Raw genomic sequence first — 7,461 nt, 5'->3', positions numbered from 1 at the left:
TGCCCCATTTTATCCTCTGTAGTCCTCAAAGTCTGGACTCTGAGGCCTGACAGAGCTGGGTCTGGATCCTCAGCTATGTGACCTTGATATGGTTTCTTACCATTTCTGAACCTCTTTCTCTTTCACAAAAAAAGGATAGAATTGAGATTTATAATAAACAAGAGTCAGCACCTGGCCCAGGGGGTTATTACAGTCCTCAACTGTTTATCCGAGTTGGGAGTTAGTAACCTGGTTATTAATGTGGTCAGGGGGAGGTAAACAGTTGTCTATAACATACTTTGAAAGGCATCAAAAAATAAGATGGTTTTGATGGGTGGATAGATGCACAGAAATAAAACAAGCAGAGCAACATGCAAACTAGATGGTGGGTATTTGTTCACTATATTTCCTCCACTTTTTCATGTTTAAAAATGTTCATAATAAAATGTTTGCGGGGGTGGTTTTGATGTCTGACTGTATAGTCCCACTGGAGAGATGAGGAAATGGGGGAGCTAAAGTGACCTGCTCCAGATGAAGGAGATAAAGTGAACTTCATCTGGTGACTCAGACACAAAGTTGGTGTGAGAACACCTAGGTGTACTTGATTAGTCCCTACCCTGGCTGGGCAGCCCTGGGGCAAGTTGCTTAACCCGTGAGTCTCACTGCCAACTCAGTTCGTAACTCACAACTTTCATCTGATTCTCAAAGGAAAGGAGCGTCACCTCAAAAGGACAGCAAGTCTCTACTTGGGCCCCTACTGACCTTACACTGGCCTTGAACATTTAATCTCCCAGGGCTTTGCCTGCCAAGGTTTGGGGCTGGCTATTTTATTGGCTTCCTTGAAACCCAGTCAGGCCCGTTCCAAGTGGTATGGCCTCAAGATAAATCTTCCCGAGAGATCAGCTGTGCTTGTGGGAGGGTGGCTATTGTTTATCTCTTTGTTCAGTGGACCTGACCTTTCTTGAGCACTAAGTGCTAGGCACCATTCTAGGGGTGAGGGATCCCATAATGCACCAAGAAACCTGGGACCTGCTGTGGAAGGTGGGGAGAAACCAAGGCTAAGTGACTTATTTGCTCACTAGCTTATTGTTGGTGTCCCCTAACAGACTGTGTATGTGTTGGGGACAGGGGGGCGGGAACAGGAACCAGGCTGCTCTTGGTCACTACTATATCCTTGACACACACTAGATACTCAAACAATATTTCCTGTACGAATGAATAAACTTGGACAGTCACCCTCTCCCCCACGCTTCAAGTTTGCCAACTTTAAGCCAGCCAGTCCTCAAGTTCTGAGTCCCCCACGGGCCCTGCAGCTATGACAGAGACACAGTGCCACCCAGCTCAGATCAGGTCCCACTTCCTGGCTGGGTGACCTTGGGCAAAATACTTCCCCTCTCAGAGCCAATTTAGTTTTGCACATTGTAAGATGGAAATAACTAAAGGTCTCCAGATGGGGGATTATCAGAGGTCTCTTCCGGGTGGGCAGTATTGAGGATTGGAAACTGCTTGGCACTAGTTAATGAATACTCAATGTGTAGTTCAATCATAACCAATGGAAGGGCAAGCTACACAAAAAGTCTAAGTGTGTCTATTGCTGTTCCCCGAAGGGTCACATACCACCAGTGCATGACCACTGTTACAGATTTACCACTCTTATATTTGGGGCAACCCTTAATGTGCTCACTTCTGGAATGGATCAAGTTTCCTTTCTATATAATAATCAATAATAACAGCCAGAACTTATCTGGCACTTCCTGACAGATGCTGCTGTCTCCATGATAGTTCATTTCCTTCTAACGACCCAAAGAAGTGAGGACTATTATTTAGAGATGAGGAAATGGAGGCACAGAGAGGTGAAGTAATTTGCTCAAGGTCACACTGTAAGGAAGTGGCAGAGGCAGGATGTGAAACGGGCTCACTGGTTTGAGTCAGGGCCATTAACCACTGTGGTCTAACAAATTTAAAAAAACGATAAAATGTTTAAATAATATTAGTACCACCAAAATATTAGTATAAATGCTAAAGCTTAAAAAATACAGATGTTTCAATCACTCATTTATTCAACACACATTTATTGGGCAGCTTCTGTGTGCATGGCGTTTTCTCAGCACTGCGGAGACAGAAGGTACTAAGAGACCAGAATATGGGTTCCCCCGGCCTGTGCGCCCCAGGAGGTCAGGCCTCGACTGTCCTGAGCCCCCGCTGGGGCCTCAGCATGGCAAGGGCACACAGTAGGCGCTCACCACACGTTTCCTGAATGAACGCGTGAATCTCTGTCCCGCCCGCGAGGCTTTCACGGCCAGGTGGGGCGGAAACGGACCCAGCACCGCCGCGGCGTCCTGGGACTTCTGGGAATCCACCAGCGGCGCCGGAGAGGCCTCTAGGAGGCTCTGCGGCAGGACGGACCCGCGTCCCCGGCACCCTCCGCGGGGCCGGCGCAGCTCGGCAAAGACCGACTGGGGTGAGTGATCAAGCCAGCCCGGGGAGTCCCGGCCGGTCGCCCCAAAGCACCACCGCCTTCCACCCTTTTGGTTCCAACTCCCGGCTCCTTCACGGTTCCACCTGCGGGGCCTCCCCTCTTTCTCCAGCCTCATCTCCCTCTACCTTTTCGAACCATCGCGTCCTCCCGCTGGGCAACCGTCCCCCGAATCGGGGGCACGTCCAAGGCGCAGGACGACCCCTCCCCAGCCTGGCCAGGAGTCTGGGAGCGGGAATTCCTTTTAGCTTTCCCCCCAACCCGGAGCGTCGTTCGAGGCAATCGCAGAACTCCACCGGAGCCTGGCAAGGCGCACCCCCAAAACCCCCGCGACTGGGGCTGGGGAGTGGGCGGTGCTGGAACGGAGGGTCCCCTCCCCGGCTGTCCGCAGCCTCCTATTCGCTGATCTGCCCGCCACTCTGCGCCGGGCGCCGGGGCTGGTTTGCCCAGTGCGGGGCGTGGCTCCCCCAAGCCCCTCCCCCGGCGAGGGCGGAGGGAGGAGGAGGAAGAGGAGGAGGAGAAGGGGGGGCGGAACACAAAACCTGCAAAGGTTTTTTTTTTTTTCTTTTGCATTTAATTAAAAAAAATTTTTTTTTTGCAAACCTGAGGGGTCCTTCCCGGAGCGGGAGTAGGGCCGGGGCGCCCGGGCCGCACGGGGCGGCGGCGGGAGCCCGGCGGAGGCTGCCGGGCGGCCGCCATGCGATCAGGCAGTGCGCTGACCGGCCCGGCCGGTCGGCCCCTTCTGGGTCCTCCCTGTGCAGCCCGTGCGGGGCCGTCTCGGAGACCCCGCGCCGACGGCTGCTCAAACATCAGGGTGAGTTTCTCACAATGTAGCAATTTCTCTTTAAATCTCTTAACTCTCTCTACCTGCGAGTCGGGGCTGTGACAGGGCGCAAAAGCGAGGGGGGAGTGGGGGTTGGCGGCGAGGGTGTGTGTGGGGGGAGCCGGAGCCGGGGCCGAACCCACCCCCCCGACACTCACACACTCAGCCCCCCAACCGGGGCGCAGCGCCCGCTACCTCTTTTTTTGCTCGGCGCCCACCGCCCCCGGCAGCTCCCCCACCCCCCGCGTCTCTCCCACCATCACCGCCGCCCCGATCCTACGGGGACCCCCCCCCACCCCCGGCTCCCCTGACCAAACCCAGCTCCCGGTGCTTCCCCGGCCCTCCCGCCGGCTGCCGGGGATACAATGGAGCGGCGGAAAAACGAGACCTAACGTTCCACTGGGGGAGGGGCGGGGAGACCCCCCTCCCCTCGCCCTGGACCCCCTCCCCTCGCCCTGCTCCCCGCCTTTCGGGGAAGAAGAGGGCAGTGGGGCAGCGGATGGTGATTTCCCGGCCGGAGGCAGCGAGCCTTCACCTCCCCTTCTCGCTCGTCTCCTGCGCCCCCTCCCCAAATGCCTCTTGGGGATGCCGGGGAGAAACGGGGCTTCTGGCAAGCTGGGGAGGGATGGATGCGGAAGGAGGCCACCCGGTCTCCCCCTCCCCACCGCCCCTAAACAATGAAAAGAGTTGACTTGGTCCCCCACCCCCTAGCAGTGAAAGGAGTTGACCCCCTCCTCCGTGTGCTGGCTGGTCCCGGAGGGGGTCCATTACGGGGGGGTGGGTTGAGGATGGAGGTGAGCCTTACCCCTGTCACCTCCCGGGGTTTGGGGCGGCCCCCCCATCACCACCCCCTCGGCATGGGAATGGGAGGCACCAGGCCCAGCCCGGGCACCGCGCTCGGGTGGTGACCTTTAGACAAAGGCAACCCTTTCCCTGGGGTGAGCCCGGGCGAGTCGGGCCCCTGCGGAGGGCGGCCAGGCCCCGGGCACCCGGAGGGAGGGATGGAGGAGGAGGGAGGAGGAATGGAGCCATCTGGTTTTCCCATCCCTGGCTGCCCCTTGGGCTGCCTCCCCGGCTGCTGTCACAGGCGGCCGCGGGGAGACAAGGGACCAGGGGCTGCCCAGGCCTTGGTCCGCGGCCAGAGGAGAAGCGGGCGAGGAGCCGTGGGAGGGCTCTGGTTGGGGCGAGGGCGCCAGCGGTGATTGGAAGGCACCGTGGTGGCTCCTTCCTCTCCGCGCCCCTTTGTTTTGCTTTGTGGTTCTGAGCAGCTGAACTTCCCGGGAGGTGGGGTCAGAGGCCGCCTTGTCAGCTCTCCCGGGGAGGCCAGGGTGACAGGTCCCAGCCCTACAGCGTTCCCAGACGGGGGTGGGGGGCTGCAGTCTTTGCTCAGCCTCCAGTCGGGGCAGTCAGCCCCTTTTGTCACACAGCCCTCCAATAGTCTAACAAGGATATACTGAGCGTCTGCACTTCCTTCACACCTCCTTTTCCAGGGCGCTTGTCCAGGGAAACAATTTGTAGAAACACCCAAAACTCCAAGGCCTGAGATAAGTTCTGGGTGCTTTCACCTGGGATGGGGGGTAGGGATGGGGACTGACTCAACTCTGACCTCAGGGGTGGTGGGAGAACCCGCAGGTGACAGCTCAGGAACTATCCTCTTGTGCTGATGTCAGGTGGGACTTAAGGGTCTGTGGACCTCCCCCACCCTCCTGCAGAGCTACCCCACTCCTAGGAGCCGGAAATAACATCTCCCTGCCCAGGGAGCCTTATGGATTGGCTGATGCTAAGTGCATTACACACTGGCCACAACTGGAATAGGAACTTGGGACTATTATTAAGTCCCATTTTACAGACAGGCTAATGGAGGCTCAGAGAGGTTAAATGGCTTGCCCAGGGTCACACAGCCCCAATTTGTAACCCTCTCAGTTTTCTCCAACTCAGCTCAAAACTGTTACCTAGGTTCTCCTGTATCCCTCTTTGGCACTTGGTCCCTTTGATTTCGGTTGACCTGGGTCTCAAATATAGTTAATACCTGGACAGAGCTGTCAGAACACCACTACCCCCCACCCCGGCCTGCCCCTGCCTCCCCTCCCTTCGCCACACCTGGAAGCTGGGGAAAGTAAGGAGCACCTGGAAGCTGGGCTGAGGGCAGGATCATTTCACCTGTGGCTGAAGCAGAGCTTTTGCCTGCCAGGGCTGAGAGTTGGAAGTGTGTGAGTCAGGGGATGGGGGGCCCCAGACCTGGCTAGGAGGCACCAGGGAGCTGGCCCCAATCATCTTCCTTCTCCACCTGAGCTGGGATTTGCCTTGGCTTGCTCAGCCCCTGTGGGAAGGGAAGCTGAGCTATTGGGGACCTTCCTTGTACTCTCCCCCTGTGACCCTCCGTGGGACCCTGATGCAGCTGGCAGAGAAGTTTCTTGCCCGTTTCTCTGCTTGGCCTGGGTGTCAGACTCCGGTTCTAGTCTGTGACCTTAGGCAGCTTATTTAGCTTCCTCGTCCTCGGTTTTCTCATCTGTAAATGCGGATAATCACAGTTCCCTTAGCTGACCTTGAGGTGGGTGAAAGTATTCTCCAAACATGTTCTTTTTCTTTATTATTATAAGAAATAATGGCGTGTCTTATAGGGTGGGGGAGAATTATCAGGTGCTGGGCATTTTAGGGTGATAGCAAAAAGGCGTCTACCCTGGGAGATTTCCCTGTGGTGGGAGAGGGCTGGCTATACATAATTCCACTTTGTTGACACTTGCCCTTCCCCGACTCTGACCTGGGACCCTACTCCTTCATCCCTCACTGGTGCTGAGTAAACCTTTGGGGGTTGGGCTGAGGCAGAATTGCTGGGGAGGGCCCAGCTCACTCAGTGAGGGAAGTGACATAGGTGGTCTAGCAATTTTACAGATGAAGAAACTCAGTCTAGGGGGAAGCCTGTGCTATGGCTGGGGGTAGATGGGAGAGGGGCTCCATACTTGTCAGCAGAGCTGGGGAGACAACGTTTTTGAGGGAGCCCTTGCTCCCAACTGCTGTCCTTTCCTTAATGTGCAAATATCTTCCTTCGTGAGCTGATAGGCATAAGTAATAATAATTCCTGGGTGGGCAAAAGGAGGGGGAGGCTGTAGGTCTCTAGGCTGAATGTTTCCTGAAGTAGGAACTCTTTTTTTTTTTTTTTTTTTTTATTAAAGGGGGGGAAGCATGAGTAAGGCCCAAGAGGGACAGGCCTGTGCACCGCCCCCCTCCCTGCTGACTTCCTTCCCAGAGGCCTCTGGGACCTTCCTCAGCCTTCCCTCAGGATGTGGGGTCTTCTTCTTCTCCCCTCCTTGAGTCTGTGGCAGGGCCAAGGGTTCAGTGCCAAGCCCTCGGGCCTGGTGGGAGGGGCCCTGGGGTGTGGGGAGGGTTCCCCAGGTCCAGCCACCAGCTGAGTTCCCGCCAGCCATCCCAGCTCTCCCCTGTGGCTGTCTTGACTCCTGGTCTCAAGAATGCAGAGGGCTGCTGGTGGGGGAAGTTAATTGGAAACAGGAAAACATGGCATTCCTTTCCAGGCGGCCTGGGCTTGGAAAGCAACTGAGGGGCTGCCTTTTTCCCTCTCCCGCCCCACAGGGGAAAGGGGTGGGGGCATGGTTATCTTGCCCTGCTCTCTTTTGGGTCTCCCCCACCACCAGGCACCCTCACTCTTAGTAGCAACAGTAGGATACCTGAACTACATAACTGCTGCCGCCATCAGAAGGCGTTGTTCCCCACTTATTTACTGTTTATATCTGAGTTTGTCCCCTCTCTTTGAGGGCAGAGGGCCTGCTTGAAAGTTGGCTCCCCAGTGTAGGGTGCGGCACACTAGAGACACACGGGACATGTTTCGGGAAATGTTTCATTGAATTGTCCCTAAGGAATCCCTCCTCATTCCTTCTCTAGAATTCTCCCCAGCCTGGAGTATCACCATTAGAGTTCCGTCCCCATTGACTGAAGCCTTTGTGTCTCGGTGACATGCAAGTTCCCCCAGCTGGGAGAGAGAGAATGTTTTCTGAGACATTTCTAGTTTGGTGACAATTAGTTTTGTGTAGAGTTTGTGTATTTATGGTGGCAGGGGAATGTGTTGGCAGGAGAAGCAGGAGAGAGTGCCTTTGTTTCTTTAATTGTTCCCAGTGAGGGCCTACTGTGTGTCAGGGCCCTGGGGCTCAGTTATGAAATTGGGACCCAG

The 7,461-nt window shown here is 55.9% G+C and overlaps 1 protein-coding gene across 6 annotated transcripts in view; it reads left to right on the top strand.

Annotated features, from left to right (window-relative positions):
- The first annotated feature begins 2,326 nt into the window (after positions 1 to 2,326).
- BICRA (BRD4 interacting chromatin remodeling complex associated protein) overlaps positions 2,327 to 7,461 on the top strand; it is a 74,625-nt gene continuing 69,490 nt past the window's right edge. For 3 of the 6 annotated variants that reach the window (XM_074316179.2, XM_074316180.2, XM_074316177.2), the window contains exon 1: positions 2,985 to 3,269. The gene's annotated coding sequence lies outside the window, so the exon portion shown is untranslated. Of the gene's footprint in view, positions 2,441 to 2,984; positions 3,270 to 7,461 lie in introns of those variants that run through there. The other 3 variants (XM_074316182.2, XM_074316181.2, XM_074316178.2) reach the window with 2 other exon arrangements.

This window comes from Rhinolophus sinicus, chromosome 8 (genome assembly GCF_057876585.1).
Source record: "Rhinolophus sinicus isolate RSI-liver-muscle chromosome 8, RSI-T2T, whole genome shotgun sequence".
NCBI classification, from domain to species: Eukaryota; Metazoa; Chordata; class Mammalia; order Chiroptera; family Rhinolophidae; genus Rhinolophus; species Rhinolophus sinicus.
The sequence above is the reverse complement of the archived record's forward strand: the minus strand, read 5'-3'. Positions and strand labels throughout refer to the sequence as shown.